The sequence below is a fragment of the Perna viridis genome, chromosome 6, assembly GCF_037379345.1.
Source record: "Perna viridis isolate PV_CMFRI_1.1 ecotype Kerala chromosome 6, ASM3737934v1, whole genome shotgun sequence".
In the NCBI taxonomy this organism is placed as follows: Eukaryota; Metazoa; Mollusca; class Bivalvia; order Mytilida; family Mytilidae; genus Perna; species Perna viridis.
Genome location: NC_142450.1, coordinates 24,325,969 through 24,347,471, shown reverse-complemented (window position 1 = coordinate 24,347,471; position 21,503 = coordinate 24,325,969). Strand labels below are relative to the sequence as shown.

General features: G+C 30.7%; 2 long non-coding RNA genes across 4 annotated transcripts; both read left to right on the top strand.

Annotated features, from left to right (window-relative positions):
* The first annotated feature begins 737 nt into the window (after positions 1-737).
* On the top strand, positions 738-7,827 carry LOC148614186 (uncharacterized). 2 transcript variants are annotated; one of them, XR_015923181.1, is made up of 5 exons: positions 738-1,079; positions 1,522-1,567; positions 1,998-2,255; positions 3,882-3,951; positions 6,875-7,827. It is a non-coding gene; the product is annotated as an uncharacterized LOC148614186 (long non-coding RNA). The 2 variants fall into 2 exon arrangements; XR_015923182.1 differs by lacking the exons at positions 738-1,079; positions 1,522-1,567; positions 1,998-2,255 and adding an exon at positions 2,299-2,619.
* Positions 7,828-10,580: 2,753 nt separating this feature from the next.
* LOC148614185 (uncharacterized) lies at positions 10,581-16,998 on the top strand. Of its 2 annotated transcripts, XR_015923180.1 has the most exons (5): positions 10,581-10,922; positions 11,366-11,411; positions 11,842-12,099; positions 13,726-13,795; positions 16,724-16,998. It is a non-coding gene; the product is annotated as an uncharacterized LOC148614185 (long non-coding RNA). The 2 variants fall into 2 exon arrangements; XR_015923179.1 differs by lacking the exons at positions 10,581-10,922; positions 11,366-11,411; positions 11,842-12,099 and adding an exon at positions 12,228-12,462.
* Positions 16,999-21,503: the final 4,505 nt, after the last annotated feature.

Genomic DNA, 21,503 nt, shown 5'->3' with positions numbered 1-21,503 from the left:
CTACATTACGTTAGTTGAAATGAATTTACACATAACATGGCCACACTCATATCTTTGTGAATTGTTAGTTTCTCCGCCAAGCAGACATTTGCGTTTGCAATACTCTCTTATGTCTCGCAGCCGCACAAGATCGTTGTTTGAGTCTGTAATAAAAGATTATTATTTTATATTTTGCTATATAAATAAGTGATAAATCATCTCAGAATAACCAAATTTAGCAAGTTTGCATTAAGATTTTTACCATTCAATGTGCTCTTAATCTATGCTGAATGTTACAGAGTGTTTTGATGTTATCAATTATATTGAGCATATTTTTTTTTTATTTTCTTGAGAAAAAAATCATTGCTTTTGTGTTAATATAATATACATGTACATAATGTTCATACATTTTTATTAACTTCCTATCTGTTGAGATAGTATGCTTTTTATGTTATAGATGATATAAGTTCTTAACAGTTAATTAGATCGCTTACGCATATGAAATACGGATTTGCTCCTAGTCGATATCTTCACTTTTGGAAAAAAAAACGGATTTGCATCTATAAACGAAGTATAGTTGTTGTCATTAATAACTTGTATACGTATTATTTACTTAATTGTTTTCTTGATTAAAAGGTTTCAAAAAACATATAAAACAAAAACAAAAATAAAAATAAATAAATTTAGAAAAAATGACATTAATGATAACTTGATGTATATACTAATATGAAATTTCCAAAAGGATTCCTTACATTCCCTGTAACTATATATCGTTGATTTATTGTCAATTGTTTTGTCGACAGTGTTGATGATAAGACGATAATCAATTGACTTCCCACTTAATGTTAAGCAAGCACCTATGAAATTAGTCGACACCGCTTTAAATTATATCTCAAATAGTCAAATTGAAACTATAGATCTGTGATTCAAGTCTCGGAATGAATATCGTACATGAACCATAATAGAAGCCGCTTTAAACTTTATCTTCGATGATTTCTTTTTCAAATAGACAAATTGACATGAAGTAAGGTCAAGTCTCGGAAGAAATATCATGAATGAACCAACTGCATCATGTAGTGCAGAAGGATGTATAGTGTCAAGTATATTTAATTATATATTTCTTAATCGTGTTTGTTAATGAAAGTAATAGCTTGAAGCAAAGAAAACGACGAGAACACAGTTTTTTTAAAGACAGTTAAAATTGGTTGTTTTATAAGAACAAATGTCTTACATGTATGCTGATCTTTTAAATTTCTTTTAATCATTTTACTTTGAAGATCATAATTGTTTATCTTCGAGAACATATAATACTATTTTCAGTTTGAAATATAACTTAGTTTATTTTCATATATTGCTGTTGGTGAGTTGATTATCATCATAACAAGCAGAAGTGTTCACCTAATTCGTAATGTCCACAAAACCCTTACCACCATACACAACAAAACAAAAAAAAATAATTAAAACAATAAACAAGTTATTTGAAACATTTTTTAACGTTTACGTTTACGAATAAATTGATAGTTTTTTCAACTTATTTTTCAGGAGGATTTTTTGACAAATTCTGGGACTTGATGACATCACATTCCAGGTATTGATGTATATGAAACATACGAAGTTATTCTACGACCGCTATTAATGAGATACGAACATATTTTTACAAGTGTAGCATATATTTATCTCAAAAGTTAAGGTGTGACACTTTTATTTTACAACGCTACAATGATGAAGATGAGTTGTGGAAACATTTGATCAACATACCGTATATACACATTACGAAAATTAGATCAACGATCGAATTCAAAGCAGTAAAACTTCTGTCCATAACAATTCAAGCGAACACCCAAGGAATAGGGGTGAATGTGCACCTTGATACCGGGTACACGCGAGCAAAAAACTCAAATAAAATAAAAGAGAAAACAACTGGAAATATACACTTCTCAGTTTTTGAGTAGAAATCTTTTACAAATGGTATCTCTGCACTTCTATTTTCAAATGTTTTGACAATTTTGTGATTTTAGAGTCGTCGTAAGTTTGACAGTATAATATGTTGACAGATGACAAGTGTAAATGATTCTTTGAAACAGAACACTGATATGAAAGTAAATAAGATTCCCGACATGAGCCACGGCGGGATCAGATCAAAAACAATTCGAACTAAGAGTATATCTGTCAATTCAATTAAGTAGCACGATGTTAATAAAGTAAACAATGCAGACATGGTGTAAAGTTATCCAAAAAGACAAAATCGACCGCCGGGTTTATAACCTGAACTTGGGGTAAGATAGAAATAAATGGGCGATTTAAATTAACATCATGCAAAATATTATTATATCGAATGAAAGCCCCGTTTTATTTCTCCTCTTTAAATATCGCTAAACAGTTGAATATTTTATGAATGGGGTTATTTTGTGAAAACAGCAGTGTTATGTCCTTTTGAATTCCATGTAGTTAAATCTTGCTATGAAAACCGTGGTTAAGGCACGATTTGTACTGTTTAAAACTTGATTGGCCAAGCAGAAAATATTTCCCACGTTAATCAAGTAAGCTCCGCCTATTTATTGAATGATATTTACATTACTGCACCATATAACACATGAAACCACTTTTTTGCAAGGAATACTTACGGAGAGCTAGATTGAGGTAGGACCACTTTATTTTTATTTATTATATCTGGTTAGTATCATTACGATTTAATTGAAAGGTTTCTATACTTTAAGTTGAATATTGTGTTTGATTTATATTACAACTGCAAATAATACAGCTAAGGTCTTTTTCATCAATCTCGTTTTTATACCTTTTATTCAAACCGCGCTTTCGTCGATGTTTAATGGATTCAGATTCTACGTATGTCTGATGATAAGTAGTAACCAGTATTCAATATGTTTTATTAGGTTGTCCAAAAACATATCTATTTATTATAAAACGTGTTTAATATATTCACACCTGCAGTTAGAGTACATGGTTAGCTTGAAATTTTTGGCCTTGGGTCTAGAATTGTGTTCACTGTACATGGTTATCCCATTGCTTCGTATTTTATTAATGAATAGACATTAAATCTCAAAGGTAGAATATTAGTCTTTTGCCTGATTCCTTAACATTGAAACTTCTTAAAAAGCCTAAATAATCCACAATGTCCATAATTCTGACATTCCATCTTCCTAATTAGTTGAAACTATGAAACTTAATTGGGGATAGAAATAGGAGTACAATAGCACACATTAGTGTAATTTGTTTCAGAACGATATGAAAGATGATGGCACAGGAAGTAAATGAATTGATGCTTTAATACTAGATAATTTTGTTTTTACTTGGTTGTCTAAAACTTATAATGCTTTTTAACAAACAAAAAAAAAGAAAAGAAAAAGGAGTTAACATTTACTTCAAGGACCTAATTATGATAAAGAAAGATTTATTTCTAAATAACAAACTTAAAGTTTTATCGCTACGGATCCAAATCCCATAAACGGGTCGACATCCGTTTGGCTTTGCAGGAAAATTTTCCTATGCAAACTCCACCCATGATTGACAACTGCTATTTATACTTTTTTCAGTTGTTAATAAAATTCACTTATCTCACTGAATACATCATTTTAGTAGGATATGATAGAGGATGATAATGAGTCAGAATGTGTAAAAGAGAAACAATGATCCATTGTGATTTTTAAATAAAGAATGAACATTGGTACTATACGACTACACTTTTTTTGTAGTGTTTAAGTTTAAAATTAGTGATATGTGTAGCACTTGGAGAATATTTTAAATTAAGAGAGAATCTTCTTACGAGTGTTTTATTTAATGTTATTTTTATACTGTTTGTGTATGTTAGAAAAAATGTAAAAGTTCATACTTTTCACTAAAAGGACAGAAAACAGACACACGTTGTTTTACTTATTATATTACAGACAAAATAGTTGATTTTCGACACAAGAAGCAACAGGAATAAAAGAAAAATCGCCATGCCTGTTAAAGTTGGTAAGATAGTTGTACAAGACTAATAAGTGTATAACAATCTTCAGTTAGAGGCTCAATCCATTTTTTCATTGTTTTATCCAATTTGAATTTCTAAATGGTTATGTTTTTAAATTTGTACTTCAGTGTTGGACTATCATAATATATTAACGTACTGTTATCATTTTAAGTACACGATATAAATTAGACAACTGTTAATTGTAAATCCACAGTTGTTCATTTAGACGAGAAACCATTTTACCTACCGATACCAAAACAAAAATTGGATGGCAAGTAGTTAGATATATTATGTTAGAATAATAGTAAAATAAAAGAAATCCAAAATGCCTTTTCTTTCATATAAATGTAAAAATTTCAGTACTGTATTGCTCCGGACGCAAAACTTAATTGCAGTAAGTGTCTTTCCCTTTATTGATGATCTTAGTGACAAAATAAAATCATATGATAATTTAAGTATCCGCCTCAAATACTAATGATATACAGGAAACACTTAGCATAAAATATGTCAAATAAAATTAATATGAAACAATAGGAAAAAATCGTAGAGAAGGAGTTACTCCTATTAATAATAAACAAAGTGACTATGAATTAACCTCGGAAGTAAAATTAAAATGTCCTCGACAGAAACTTGTTATTAAGGTCTTTCCCATTTCAATGGAAAGACTTTCCATCTTTTGCAAACTGATATAAGACATTGGAATTCACCCTGTTAGACGTGATCATTTGTCGTTCTAGAGTTATCTGCCCCGTAGCGGAAAACAAATTTTGGTAAAATTTCTTAAACCGTTTGAGATACACACAAACAGAAAGCTCCATATTGTTCAGAAACAGGGGGCAGTACTATTTGACAAGATTTCGGAAATATTTGAGGTTTCCCTGGTTACGCGATTTCGCGACCTAAAATGAAATTATTCGGTTGGCCACTAAACTTTTAAACCGTAAGTCGTATAGACCTTCACTGTTGATATGTTGTGTGTTTAAAAATGTCAAGGTCAAAGGTTAAACGTTACTTTGGCCTTGTTAGAGGACAAACTTGAAAATGGTAACAGATAGAAGAAAATGATGAACATGAAAAATATGCATCTTGATTAGATCCTCATTCGTTATGTAACGTTCTAAGCGTTCAGATGAAGCATTTAGACGTTATAGCCCACAACCGGTATTTTTGGTGATTTTTGCAGTTTTTTGCCAATATGTCACAAACTGTTACAGATAGAGGTCTACTGTAAATAGACAGATGTGTTCAAAATAACAAGCTCTACAAGAAAAGTAAGGTGTCAATTCAACATTTTTTAAAAATTGTAAGTGTTATGGCCCAAAACCTGATTTTTAATGCTATTTTGATAGGATGGATCAATTTTAGCAATTGATTTCAAATAAAAGTACCTACAAACTACATATATTCTTGATCAGGAGCATAAATGCTACCTAAATATTCCAAGGTAAAGGTCAAGGTCATTTCCTTAAATGGTCAAAAACTTGGTCAGAATTTTTTTTTGGCCATTTTTTGCCAATATGGTTCAAGATAGACAACGCAAACTACTTCCAATCAATGTAGAAGCATGGTTCAACATCAAATGATACTTTCGGTCAAATTTGACGATTTGTTTAAATCGGTGAAAATACACCGATTTGTGACATTTTCAAAAAGTGTAGTTTCTTTGTCGTATTGATTCTATGATACCATATTTCATCCAAATAACCATTATAAGCCCTTTTCGACAAATTTTACTGAGGTCTTTCATATTTCAATGGGAAGACCTTCTTGTATTTCTTCTGATTATTATTTTTCCCCGCCCAATTTGCCCGCTTCTGATTAAATTCTACCACGACAAGATTTTGACCATCTTTTGCAAAATGAGGTAAGACTTTGGAATTCACCCTGTTAGACGTGATCATTTGTAGTTGCAGAGTTATCTGCCCCGTAGCGGAAGACAAATTTTGGTAAAATTTCTTAAACCGTTTGAGATACAGCAAACCGAAAGCTCCATATTGTTCAGAAACAGGGGTCAGTACTATTTAACAAGGTTTCGGAAATATTTGAGGTTTCCCTGGTTACGCGATTTCGCGACCTAAAATGAAATTATTCGGTTGGTCACTAAACATTTATACCGTAAGTAATACTGTTATACTGAAAAGCCACATTGTTTCAACATTGTTGTGTCAACTAACATGATGGAGTCAAATTACTCACATATTTTTACATTATTCATACATTTATCTAATAAATTACAAATATGATTTAAAAGTACACATCCTGTGATTTATTTTGAATACTTTTGATCATCACGCACACAGATTATCCAATTAAAATGCATAAATTTACTTTCTTTGTGTATTTTTAGTACTACATAGGGGGATGGCCATTTGACCTGGAAGTGATAATTCAGACCTTTACTTTTTATACTTTATAATTACCCCCCCTCCTTTGCTTTATTCTATGATAATGAAATCTATTATTTAGTATTGTTATCAATGACAGTTTCGATGAAATTAACAGAAAAAAAATTCATATCTAATGTAACTACTAAATTACTGTTATTAGGTTGATAACTATTTTGTACATTTAATAATTGTCAAAAATCTCAGCATTTAGGATATATCCCTGAAATAAATTATGTTGTCTCATCGCCATAATAGGTAATTATCATAATATAACAACCTAGACATGCTGGTCTATGTTAAGAGGATAATGGCTTATGCTCAGGGCAGAATATATAGAAAATGTATGGGAAAGACCTTACAATTGTTCTTGAAAAATTGACCTTTTAATTGAACTTGAAATCTTATCCTTGGATGACAGAATTTCTGTGCTTTGCACGCTACGCGATGTAAGATTCTTAATATCTTCCACATCTTGTGCTTATTCCTATACCTGTATATTTTGTGGCTCATTTCTGTATTTATTATCAATTTCATCTTTCAGACCCAGTGCCTCTACTTAGTGGTCATACGTCCAACTACATGTGTATGAAGTGTAAAGTGAGGCCCAGAAATCTTCTATTTGTATCTTGCCAGCATCTGTATTGTTGTCAAACCTGTGGAGATAAAGTCAGTATATGTGATGTCTGTTACCAGAAAGTAAAAGCTACATTTGTTATCAGTTATGGCTAAAACATTTGAACCACTTTTCGACTATTCAAATTTTTTTCTGTAAAATTTTGTTACATTTTTACTATTAAATTATAAACACCCTCAAGTATTGATTTCTCATGTGCGTTTAAATGTATCGGATATCCATTAAGATATTTACGTTTCAAGGAGTCAATATGGAAATAATTAACCGCTGCAAATAAATAATTTGAAAATTAAGACCCGTATTCATGTCAAACACTGTTTAACAATCTGGTCACACAAATAAAACTTTTCACCAAACATCTTAAATTGCTGGAAAGACTATCTGCGGTATCTAGAATTGAAAATCGAACATTGGTGACAAACATTTTAATCTACAGAAGTGAAACATTACAGACTTATGCCACACCTATGTGGATAATCAAAATGAAGGGAAATCGTGACCTTTACATAATTAGAATTTGAACAATTAATCAACATTCAAATAGCATCAATATATTAAAGTCAGATCTGCAAGCTCAATCACAAGTAATGACCGAAAAGTTACATGCAATGGGCAAAACAAAGCATTAGCCACTTGAACATCTCATTCACCTTCCTTTGGAGAAATAATATTCTTTTGCCTGATTTAAAATTTAGATTGTCTGGTAAGACAAACTGCATCTATATATAAAATGTATATATTCTACAAAGTGAAAAAGTATATAATATATCTGACACAAATGTGAACTCTGCAATAAAATATTTTGTTTTTAAATGCAAAAAAATATGATTTTTAGAACTCCAACGTCGATAGACTGAAGACAGCAGAGCTTATAAAATAAAAATAGAAACAATAAATGTCATTCGTTTGTAATTGTTTTTGTTTTTTGTGTTTTTTGTTTTTTGTTTTTGTTTGTTTGTTTGTTTGGTTTTTTTTTGTTGTTAATCGGACAATCGCTACTATAATTTAGTATCCCTACAAGTTATACGTTAACAATCTACAGAAAAAACTAAATGCGTTATCTAAAATAAATATTAAAGTTATATTGAACTATTTTTATTGTCTTTTAGACAGGCCATTTAAAAATAAATTTAAAAAAAAAACAAATAAAGTTAAAACTCAAAGCGCACTCTATCGAGTGTTAGTTAAACCGTTACAAAATTTGTTTAAAACAAGGAAACTGGTTATAGCTGCCTTTTGTGTGCGTCCTGGGATACCAGGATAAAATTGTAACGATTAAAAAATGATTAACAAAGTGGAAACATTGTTGATTACCTCAAAAATGCGAACTATACAATACCTTATTCTATTTGAGAAGGCAAAGATATCACTTATATAATATTGTAAATTTCTGTACATGTTTCAAGGAGAAATTTCTAAGCAGCAACATAAGATACAAAAGTAAACTGTTTAAAAGAAGGAATTAGCCTAACAATATCAAAATGGACAGACAAATCCAGCACCAAATCAATCTACCAAGTAAAATGCATCAAGGAAACCTCAGTGTTTTAGCCCTGTTAAATTTCGTAACGGTCAACATTTCGATACATATATCGAGACAAGTAAGCTTGACTCGGTGAAAATCCTCGGGGAAGTTTGTTCCACCATAATTGATATCGAGCAATTCGAAGTTATATACAATATAATTCAAGTATAACTCAATAATTATCGTGGATATATATTTCCGTGGTAAGAGAAAACACAACATGACATTGGATACTCGAATGCGTTGTTTGTCGACACAATTCACTGTATTTCTGACTAATTATCACTCAAGCAATGCTTCCTTTGCTACAACATTTAAACGGAAATTCTGTAAGAATTGAAAGTGTTTAAACTATTAAAAAGGTGGAAAGACGAGAAAAGCCGATACTACCAAATGCCACTCAATTTATTTTTATAGTTACACGGTCAAATGGGGCTATAAAACAGCTGATATTTTGTTGAATTAAACAATTAAGGGTGATAAAATGCAAAATTAGTAGATTTTTCTTGTTTAAAATGTATTTTATGCACTTTAGAAAGTTATTTTTAGTCTTAAAAAGACTACCTTAAGTCATTGCTACACATGCATATTCGTGCCATTATAGACAATTAATTTGAAAATATACGGCAAGGCTTGTCCGCATTTTGTTGGTCAAGTAGCTAGTCACAAATAACCCCTCCTAAATGCACCTTTTGGTGAAGACTATTTTCTACGTTTTAAAATAGATTCCATGATTTACTAGAGGTGATTCACCATAAAGCTGTATGATTTGTGTTAAGACTGTTTCTGATTTATTTTATATAAATCATTTAACTTGGAAGACTTAATTATTACATTTCAAATGTATGATTTTACAAAATGAACTTTAAAAAGGCAAGGTATGTAAACATCTGTTTTAGTATTACGTACCTTTAAATCTACAAAGATGACATATCGTTGATCTTCCAAGTGTTGATTTGTGTGGTGTTATCTCATATATTTTAAAACCAATGGCAATGTTATTAAATATATCGAGATGATATTAAGTTATCAGTTAATAATTGACCTAACAATTTATCGTTTATTTAAACGGCCGAGTTATGCATAGATTAGGAGGCAATGTACAGCAAAATGAATACAAACAAAGAGGTCTTGAAACACACCGAGAGTATCTTATTTAAGTCTTTTTATAGGAGGTGTGTCATTCCGATTAATTATCAAAGCATACAACCAAGAAAACTTCAAGGAGTTTATTGTAGTAAGTAGTTTAATAATGTTACTACAGTAATCGTAAACTGCGTAGAACTATAAGTATAAAGGAAAAAGTAAAGCTGCAAATTGTTAACTGTGAACGTTAACAATATAATAAAAACTACATTACGTTAGTTGAAATGAATTTACACATAACATGGCCACACTCATATCTTTGTGAATTGTTAGTTTCTCCGCCAAGCAGACATTTGCGTTTGCAATACTCTCTTATGTCTCGCAGCCGCACAAGATCGTTGTTTGAGTCTGTAATAAAAGATTATTATTTTATATTTTGCTATATAAATAAGTGATAAATCATCTCAGAATAACCAAATTTAGCAAGTTTGCATTAAGATTTTTACCATTCAATGTGCTCTTAATCTATGCTGAATGTTACAGAGTGTTTTGATGTTATCAATTATATTGAGCATATTTTTTTTTTATTTTCTTGAGAAAAAAATCATTGCTTTTGTGTTAATATAATATACATGTACATAATGTTCATACATTTTTATTAACTTCCTATCTGTTGAGATAGTATGCTTTTTATGTTATAGATGATATAAGTTCTTAACAGTTAATTAGATCGCTTACGCATATGAAATACGGATTTGCTCCTAGTCGATATCTTCACTTTTGGAAAAAAAAACGGATTTGCATCTATAAACGAAGTATAGTTGTTGTCATTAATAACTTGTATACGTATTATTTACTTAATTGTTTTCTTGATTAAAAGGTTTCAAAAAACATATAAAACAAAAACAAAAATAAAAATAAATAAATTTAGAAAAAATGACATTAATGATAACTTGATGTATATACTAATATGAAATTTCCAAAAGGATTCCTTACATTCCCTGTAACTATATATCGTTGATTTATTGTCAATTGTTTTGTCGACAGTGTTGATGATAAGACGATAATCAATTGACTTCCCACTTAATGTTAAGCAAGCACCTATGAAATTAGTCGACACCGCTTTAAATTATATCTCAAATAGTCAAATTGAAACTATAGATCTGTGATTCAAGTCTCGGAATGAATATCGTACATGAACCATAATAGAAGCCGCTTTAAACTTTATCTTCGATGATTTCTTTTTCAAATAGACAAATTGACATGAAGTAAGGTCAAGTCTCGGAAGAAATATCATGAATGAACCAACTGCATCATGTAGTGCAGAAGGATGTATAGTGTCAAGTATATTTAATTATATATTTCTTAATCGTGTTTGTTAATGAAAGTAATAGCTTGAAGCAAAGAAAACGACGAGAACACAGTTTTTTTAAAGACAGTTAAAATTGGTTGTTTTATAAGAACAAATGTTTTACATGTATGCTGATCTTTTAAATTTCTTTTAATCATTTTACTTTGAAGATCATAATTGTTTATCTTCGAGAACATATAATACTATTTTCAGTTTGAAATATAACTTAGTTTATTTTCATATATTGCTGTTGGTGAGTTGATTATCATCATAACAAGCAGAAGTGTTCACCTAATTCGTAATGTCCACAAAACCCTTACCACCATACACAACAAAACAAAAAAAAAATAATTAAAACAATAAACAAGTTATTTGAAACATTTTTTAACGTTTACGTTTACGAATAAATTGATAGTTTTTTCAACTTATTTTTCAGGAGGATTTTTTGACAAATTCTGGGACTTGATGACATCACATTCCAGGTATTGATGTATATGAAACATACGAAGTTATTCTACGACCGCTATTAATGAGATACGAACATATTTTTACAAGTGTAGCATATATTTATCTCAAAAGTTAAGGTGTGACACTTTTATTTTACAACGCTACAATGATGAAGATGAGTTGTGGAAACATTTGATCAACATACCGTATATACACATTACGAAAATTAGATCAACGATCGAATTCAAAGCAGTAAAACTTCTGTCCATAACAATTCAAGCGAACACCCAAGGAATAGGGGTGAATGTGCACCTTGATACCGGGTACACGCGAGCAAAAAACTCAAATAAAATAAAAGAGAAAACAACTGGAAATATACACTTCTCAGTTTTTGAGTAGAAATCTTTTACAAATGGTATCTCTGCACTTCTATTTTCAAATGTTTTGACAATTTTGTGATTTTAGAGTCGTCGTAAGTTTGACAGTATAATATGTTGACAGATGACAAGTGTAAATGATTCTTTGAAACAGAACACTGATATGAAAGTAAATAAGATTCCCGACATGAGCCACGGCGGGATCAGATCAAAAACAATTCGAACTAAGAGTATATCTGTCAATTCAATTAAGTAGCACGATGTTAATAAAGTAAACAATGCAGACATGGTGTAAAGTTATCCAAAAAGACAAAATCGACCGCCGGGTTTATAACCTGAACTTGGGGTAAGATAGAAATAAATGGGCGATTTAAATTAACATCATGCAAAATATTATTATATCGAATGAAAGCCCCGTTTTATTCTCCTCTTTAAATATCGCTAAACAGTTGAATATTTTATGAATGGGGTTATTTTGTGAAAACAGCAGTGTTATGTCCTTTTGAATTCCATGTAGTTAAATCTTGCTATGAAAACCGTGGTTAAGGCACGATTTGTACTGTTTAAAACTTGATTGGCCAAGCAGAAAATATTTCCCACGTTAATCAAGTAAGCTCCGCCTATTTATTGAATGATATTTACATTACTGCACCATATAACACATGAAACCACTTTTTTGCAAGGAATACTTACGGAGAGCTAGATTGAGGTAGGACCACTTTATTTTTATTTATTATATCTGGTTAGTATCATTACGATTTAATTGAAAGGTTTCTATACTTTAAGTTGAATATTGTGTTTGATTTATATTACAACTGCAAATAATACAGCTAAGGTCTTTTTCATCAATCTCGTTTTTATACCTTTTATTCAAACCGCGCTTTCGTCGATGTTTAATGGATTCAGATTCTACGTATGTCTGATGATAAGTAGTAACCAGTATTCAATATGTTTTATTAGGTTGTCCAAAAACATATCTATTTATTATAAAACGTGTTTAATATATTCACACCTGCAGTTAGAGTACATGGTTAGCTTGAAATTTTTGGCCTTGGGTCTAGAATTGTGTTCACTGTACATGGTTATCCCATTGCTTCGTATTTTATTAATGAATAGACATTAAATCTCAAAGGTAGAATATTAGTCTTTTGCCTGATTCCTTAACATTGAAACTTCTTAAAAAGCCTAAATAATCCACAATGTCCATAATTCTGACATTCCATCTTCCTAATTAGTTGAAACTATGAAACTTAATTGGGGATAGAAATAGGAGTACAATAGCACACATTAGTGTAATTTGTTTCAGAACGATATGAAAGATGATGGCACAGGAAGTAAATGAATTGATGCTTTAATACTAGATAATTTTGTTTTTACTTGGTTGTCTAAAACTTATAATGCTTTTTAACAAACAAAAAAAAAAGAAAAGAAAAAGGAGTTAACATTTACTTCAAGGACCTAATTATGATAAAGAAAGATTTATTTCTAAATAACAAACTTAAAGTTTTATCGCTACGGATCCAAATCCCATAAACGGGTCGACATCCGTTTGGCTTTGCAGGAAAATTTTCCTATGCAAACTCCACCCATGATTGACAACTGCTATTTATACTTTTTTCAGTTGTTAATAAAATTCACTTATCTCACTGAATACATCATTTTAGTAGGATATGATAGAGGATGATAATGAGTCAGAATGTGTAAAAGAGAAACAATGATCCATTGTGATTTTTAAATAAAGAATGAACATTGGTACTATACGACTACACTTTTTTTGTAGTGTTTAAGTTTAAAATTAGTGATATGTGTAGCACTTGGAGAATATTTTAAATTAAGAGAGAATCTTCTTACGAGTGTTTTATTTAATGTTATTTTTATACTGTTTGTGTATGTTAGAAAAAATGTAAAAGTTCATACTTTTCACTAAAAGGACAGAAAACAGACACACGTTGTTTTACTTATTATATTACAGACAAAATAGTTGATTTTCGACACAAGAAGCAACAGGAATAAAAGAAAAATCGCCATGCCTGTTAAAGTTGGTAAGATAGTTGTACAAGACTAATAAGTGTATAACAATCTTCAGTTAGAGGCTCAATCCATTTTTTCATTGTTTTATCCAATTTGAATTTCTAAATGGTTATGTTTTTAAATTTGTACTTCAGTGTTGGACTATCATAATATATTAACGTACTGTTATCATTTTAAGTACACGATATAAATTAGACAACTGTTAATTGTAAATCCACAGTTGTTCATTCAGACGAGAAACCATTTTACCTACCGATACCAAAACAAAAATTGGATGGCAAGTAGTTAGATATATTATGTTAGAATAATAGTAAAATAAAAGAAATCCAAAATGCCTTTTCTTTCATATAAATGTAAAAATTTCAGTACTGTATTGCTCCGGACGCAAAACTTAATTGCAGTAAGTGTCTTTCCCTTTATTGATGATCTTAGTGACAAAATAAAATCATATAATAATTTAAGTATCCGCCTCAAATACTAATGATATACAGGAAACACTTAGCATAAAATATGTCAAATAAAATTAATATGAAACAATAGGAAAAAATCGTAGAGAAGGAGTTACTCCTATTAATAATAAACAAAGTGACTATGAATTAACCTCGGAAGTAAAATTAAAATGTCCTCGACAGAAACTTGTTATTAAGGTCTTTCCCATTTCAATGGAAAGACTTTCCATCTTTTGCAAACTGATATAAGACATTGGAATTCGCCCTGTTAGACGTGATCATTTGTCGTTCTAGAGTTATCTGCCCCGTAGCGGAAAACAAATTTTGGTAAAATTTCTTAAACCGTTTGAGATACACACAAACAGAAAGCTCCATATTGTTCAGAAACAGGGGGCAGTACTATTTGACAAGATTTCGGAAATATTTGAGGTTTCCCTGGTTACGCGATTTCGCGACCTAAAATGAAATTATTCGGTTGGCCACTAAACTTTTAAACCGTAAGTCGTATAGACCTTCACTGTTGATATGTTGTGTGTTTAAAAATGTCAAGGTCAAAGGTTAAACGTTACTTTGGCCTTGTTAGAGGACAAACTTGAAAATGGTAACAGATAGAAGAAAATGATGAACATGAAAAATATGCATCTTGATTAGATCCTCATTCGTTATGTAACGTTCTAAGCGTTCAGATGAAGCATTTAGACGTTATAGCCCACAACCGGTATTTTTGGTGATTTTTGCAGTTTTTTGCCAATATGTCACAAACTGTTACAGATAGAGGTCTACTGTAAATAGACAAATATGTTCAAAATAACAAGCTCTACAAGAAAAGTAAGGTGTCAATTCAACATTTTTTAAAAATTGTAAGTGTTATGCCAAAACCTGATTTTTAATGCTATTTTGATAGGATCGATCAATTTTAGCAATTGATTTCAAATAAAAGTACCTACAAACTACATATATTCTTGATCAGGAGCATAAATGCTACCTAAATATTCCAAGGTAAAGGTCAAGGTCATTTCCTTAAATGGTCAAAAACTTGGTCAGAATTTTTTTTTGGCCATTTTTTGCCAATATGGTTCAAGATAGACAACGCAAACTACTTCCAATCAATGTAGAAGCATGGTTCAACATCAAATGATACTTTCGGTCAAATTTGATGATTTGTTTAAATCGGTGAAAATACACCGATTTGTGACATTTTCAAAAAGTGTAGTTTCTTTGTCGTATTGATTCTATGATACCATATTTCATCCAAATAACCATTATAAGCCCTTTTCGACAAATTTTACTGAGGTCTTTCATATTTCAATGGGAAGACCTTCTTGTATTTCTTCTGATTATTATTTTTTCCCCGCCCAATTTGCCCGCTTCTGATTAAATTCTACCACGACAAGATTTTGACCATCTTTTGCAAAATGAGGTAAGACTTTGGAATTCACCCTGTTAGACGTGATCATTTGTAGTTGCAGAGTTATCTGCCCCGTAGCGGAAGACAAATTTTGGTAAAATTTCTTAAACCGTTTGAGATACAGCAAACCGAAAGCTCCATATTGTTCAGAAACAGGGGTCAGTACTATTTAACAAGGTTTCGGAAATATTTGAGGTTTCCCTGGTTACGCGATTTCGCGACCTAAAATGAAATTATTCGGTTGGTCACTAAACATTTATACCGTAAGTAATACTGTTATACTGAAAAGCCACATTGTTTCAACATTGTTGTGTCAACTAACATGATGGAGTCAAATCACTCACATATTTTTACATTATTCATACATTTATCTAATAAATTACAAATATGATTTAAAAGTACACATCCTGTGATTTATTTTGAATACTTTTGATCATCACGCACACAGATTATCCAATTAAAATGCATAAATTTACTTTCTTTGTGTATTTTTAGTACTACATAGGGGGATGGCCATTTGACCTGGAAGTGATAATTCAGACCTTTACTTTTTATACTTTATAATTACCCCCCCCCCCCCTCCTTTGCTTTATTCTATGATAATGAAATCTATTATTTAGTATTGTTATCAATGACAGTTTCGATGAAATTAACAGAAAAAAAATTCATATCTAATGTAACTACTAAATTACTGTTATTAGATTGATAACTATTTTGTACATTTAATAATTGTCAAAAATCTCAGCATTTAGGATATATCCCTGAAATAAATTATGTTGTCTCATCGCCATAATAGGTAATTATCATAATATAACAACCTAGACATGCTGGTCTATGTTAAGAGGATAATGGCTTATGCTCAGGGCAGAATATATAGAAAATGTATGGGAAAGACCTTACAATTGTTCTTGAAAAATTGACCTTTTAATTGAACTTGAAATCTTATCCTTGGATGACAGAATTTCTGTGCTTTGCACGCTACGCGATGTAAGATTCTTAATATCTTCCACATCTTGTGCTTATTCCTATACCTGTATATTTTGTGGCTCATTTCTGTATTTATTATCAATTTCATCTTTCAGACCCAGTGCCTCTACTTAGTGGTCATACGTCCAACTACATGTGTATGAAGTGTAAAGTGAGGCCACGTAATCTTTTATTTTTATCTTGCCGACATCTGTATTGCTGTCAAACCTGTGGAGATAAAGTCAGTATCTGTGATGTCTGTAAACAGAAAGTAAAAGCTACATTTGTTATCAGTTATGAATAAAAAAACATTTGAACCACCATTTGACAATCCTAAATTTTGTTACATTTTTGTTACATGTTTTTTCTATTAAATTATAAACACCATCAAGTATTGAGTTCTAAATGTAGATTGGATTGGTACATTAATAGATGTACGTTGCCAAAAGACAGTACGGACATTTACTACCGCTGTAAGCAAATAATTTGAAAAACAAGAACCAAATTCTAGTTTAACATTGATTGACAAAAATCTTCAATTGCTCGGAGCGTTATCTTCAGCGTCTAGAATGAAAATCGAACAGCCTCTGTTTGAGCCTGATGAAACAATGTGCAGAGTAGAATTAAACAAACTTCTGCAGAACTTATGTAGATACGCAAAATCAGGGGTATCGGTGACCTTTACACCCTTCGAATTCGTGCAATTGATCAAAATTTAAATAGCATTTAAATGTTTTTGTCAGAGCTGCATTCTAAATTTGTAAGTAATGACCTAAAATTAGGTGACATAGACAAAACGTAAGAAGTATTATCCTCTGAAGCAACTAAGAAAAAGATGAAAAAAAAATTATTTTAAATGAAAAAAAGCCACTTAATTAATATCAAGATTCTCGGAACTTCAATGTCGAGGTAGCAGAAAAGCTTTAAAAAAATAATAAAAAAAAACAATCTGTTTTAATCATTTGTTATTTTCTGTATAATCGGGAAAATATGCTACTACAATTTTTTTTATCCTTACAGGTTATAAAAAACTACAGGAAAAACTATATACATTATCTTAAATTTTGACTAATGACAAAGTTATATCTTACCATTTACAATGTTTTGTGAATAATAAAGTAAATGAAAAATTGAGATGGCTAATTAATAAGCCATTTAAAAACAAACAAACAAATAAAACAAAACAAATCAAATAATGCAAAGTGCCAAATTTTTCTCGAATGTTAGTTACAATCCTGACAAATTTGTTTAAGCCAAGAAAATTGGTCATGGATGCCATTTTCGTGCATTCTGGAATACAAGAATAATAAATGTAAGAATTGAAAAAATTAATGTACGTAACAAAAATGAAATATTAATAAATATCTCACAAATACAAACTATGTAGTACCTTATTTGATTTGAGAATACAAAGATACCACTTATTTAATATTGCAAATTTCGGTTTACTGTTCTAAGCATCAACATAAGATACAAATGTTTAACTGTCTACAAAATGTTATCAACACAAAAAATCAAAATGGGCAGCTAAATCCAGCGCCGAGTCAATCTATCAAGAGTAATACATCGATAAAATCTCAGTGTTTCAGCCTTTTTAAATTTCGTAATAGTCACATTTCAATAAACATCGAGTTGAATAAGCCTGACTACTGGGTCGATGGATATCCTCGAGGAAACTTGTTCCACCATTTATGGTATCGACGAATTTACTGTTAAAGATAAAAAAAAATCCACGGATTTCTCATTAATTTTGTTGATATATATTGCCGTTATTAGAAGAAAAACGACATTTAGTGGGGTAGTTGAATTGGCGGTTTGTGGGTCAATTAAAAAAAAAACAAATCAAGACGATTCTCTGAATTTTGACAAATTATTACTCAAGCAATGCTCATTTTGTTCATTATTTCAAACGAATATTTTGTAAACATTGAAAGCATTTAAATTATTTAAAGTTGTTTTGCGGACGTGTACTTTCCCACACTGTCACTGAAATGCATTTATGCCTTGATTCATATGTTATTTTAATTTATATATTTGATACATCCGTCAGAGAATTAGGACTACCGTTTTTATTTTCCGATTACGAGAAAAAGTTTCAGAAAGTCTAACTTCTTGCGATTAAAAACTTGAGATGTCATTGCTTGTTGTATGATAAACGTGAAATTGTAAAAACCCGAGTTTACCGATCGACAACCGCTGTCAGTGGAAAGACGAGGAAAACCGATTCTACCGAATGCCATTCTTATGATTTATTTTTGGTTACATGGTCATATGGGACTATAACACAAATGATATTTCGTTAAATTAAACAAGTACGAGTCACAGGGTGTAGACCGCTCGTTACGACTTCTCTCCGTGATACTTGACTAATACAGAGATTAAACTGAATAAAAATTTATTCATAGAAATTATAGTTCGCTGGAATCTTAATTTCATTGTTCAACTTTGCCCATGAAAACCACGACGGTAAGTACGACAGAATAAACATTAAACCTCAGTAATATTCAAATTGTGAAATGCTGTACACATATTGCCATGAAAATCCTCTCACCAGCAGCTCAAAAACCAAATGTTTAGAAAACTCAAGGCAAAAATAATAACGATTGTGTACAAAAAAATTTTAAAAAAAATATAGAAACGAGAAATATAGCATCACGTTTTGCAAATAGTCTAGAAAGGAATAAAATATTCGACATTTGATAATATATTGCACAATAGTAGATTTTCGTGTAAGCGACGCTTACCCTACCGGTGCATCTGGTCCATGCTCCCAGTTTTTAGTGGAGTCCGAGTTGCTCATTTACTTTTGTTACTTTGTATGTATGATTTTAGTTAATTTATGTTCTTTGTTGCGTATGTCTGTTTTCCATGTCTGGTCTTTGTCCCTGGATTACATTCTTTTGATTACCGCTATAACCTTGGTTCCCTTGATTATTCTTTGACATTGTTCCCTATTGTCTTGCATACTCATATCTGTATATACAAAAGCCGTGTGATTGTTCATTTGTGCTAGTAAAGTATAATGTAGTTTTTAATAATTCTAGTCTTATGCTGAATTTTTACTATACATCAAATTGTTTCGAATCCTACTTAGATTAAAGTGCGGTTTTCATTTTTACTACATTTTACTGTTGTTCTTTACTGATATTCATGTAAGAACTCTACATCTACTTCAGTTTTATAAGGGCTGGTAATTGGTACCAAGTAACAAAAATTGAAATATTGAATATAACTCGAAGATTTGACCTAAGCAGAGTGGGGATGAGTGGTGGTAAAAAAGAAACACGTAGACATGTTTTTTTAATGAAAAAAATAATAGACTGCATATACCAAAGTAGACTGATGTATGTAGAAATAAAAATACAAGATTAGGTATAACTAAAATGCAAAATATTTATACAAATGATGAAGCATTGAATTAACACAGAAAAAAAAAAACAAAGGTGCATGAAATTGTCTAAATTGGTAGCCAACTGCTAGTCGTTTCTAGTCAGTATAAATAAGTTGAAATGTATTTCGTGCTCTCTATTAAGTTAACTGTCATCTTAAAAACACTACCTAAAGTCATTATTACACATATGTATTCGTGCCGACAAATATATTTATTCATATTGAAATACACTGCAAGGTTTTCCCGCATTTTGTTGCCAATAAAGCTGGTGAAAAATCATTCGCATAGCTATAAAAGTTAATCTCTGTGACTATTTTCTATGAATTGACAAAAAACAAAAGGTTTTGTAGACAACAAAAAGTACTGAGTAGTTTTAAATTCACGAGTACGGCATAATGTTGATCTTATAAGTGTTGATTTGCATAGTATAAATATAGCTGTTACCACGTTTTCAGTTAATCATTGACCTCACTAATTTATCGGTTTTTTTTACGGCCGAGTTATGCAAAAATTAAGAAGCAATGTATACCTTAATTAAAATAAACAAAGAAGTGTTGTAACACTCGAGGAGTACACTATTGAAGTATTATATATATCGATACATTACATGAATTCAAATATTATATCGGTAGAAGAACTTATTAACTTGTTAAGGTATTACAAATGAAGTATACTGCGAAAACAAGTATGTGTTAATAAAGGGCAATACTATATAGCACATGTATGAATATTTAATATCTATTTTTGTAGTTGAAAATATTTGTATTTGTTTTTAAATGCACAATAATAACATATCCTTATGCCGAAGGTTCATAATGTCACGAATAAAATATCACCATGTTTTGTATCTATTTCTTCTTTACTCCCATACTTAATGTATTCGCAAAAAATATTCACTAAAATTAAGGAAAACACTTCAAAGGGTACACAGACAAAATTGTTTCACATCATATTTATTCAAATTACACACTATTTTCACCCGAACTGAGAAAATAACTGTGTGACAGAGCTCATGTGGAATTTATGTGAATCGAACCTTCATCTGAAATTCACGTGCATTGTCCACATGCCGTTAATGTTAAGTGAATTTCTCGTGAAAATCAAGTTAATTACTTGTGAAGTTCGATTGACATGAATTTCACGTAGACAATATTCCCGTGTGGAGGTAGTAGGACTGAACCCGATTTAAAAACAATCTTTATTTATTCATCGTTTTAACTGAATTCGGAAATGTGAATTAATATGTATTATTGTTTTGCATCCACAGTAAAGACAATTATTTTAAATCTGAAAACACCATTTTAACATAGCATAACCACAGTTATTTGTTTATAAATTGTTTGTTCCTCCATAAAGCAGACATTTACGTTTGTTATTTATTTATGCAATGTCGCTTCACAATATCCTTGTTCGGGTCTATAATTGATTGTTTCATTATTATAAATCATCACACAATAACTAAAACTAAAAAGCTGCATAAACATGTCTACCCACTAATTTACGCT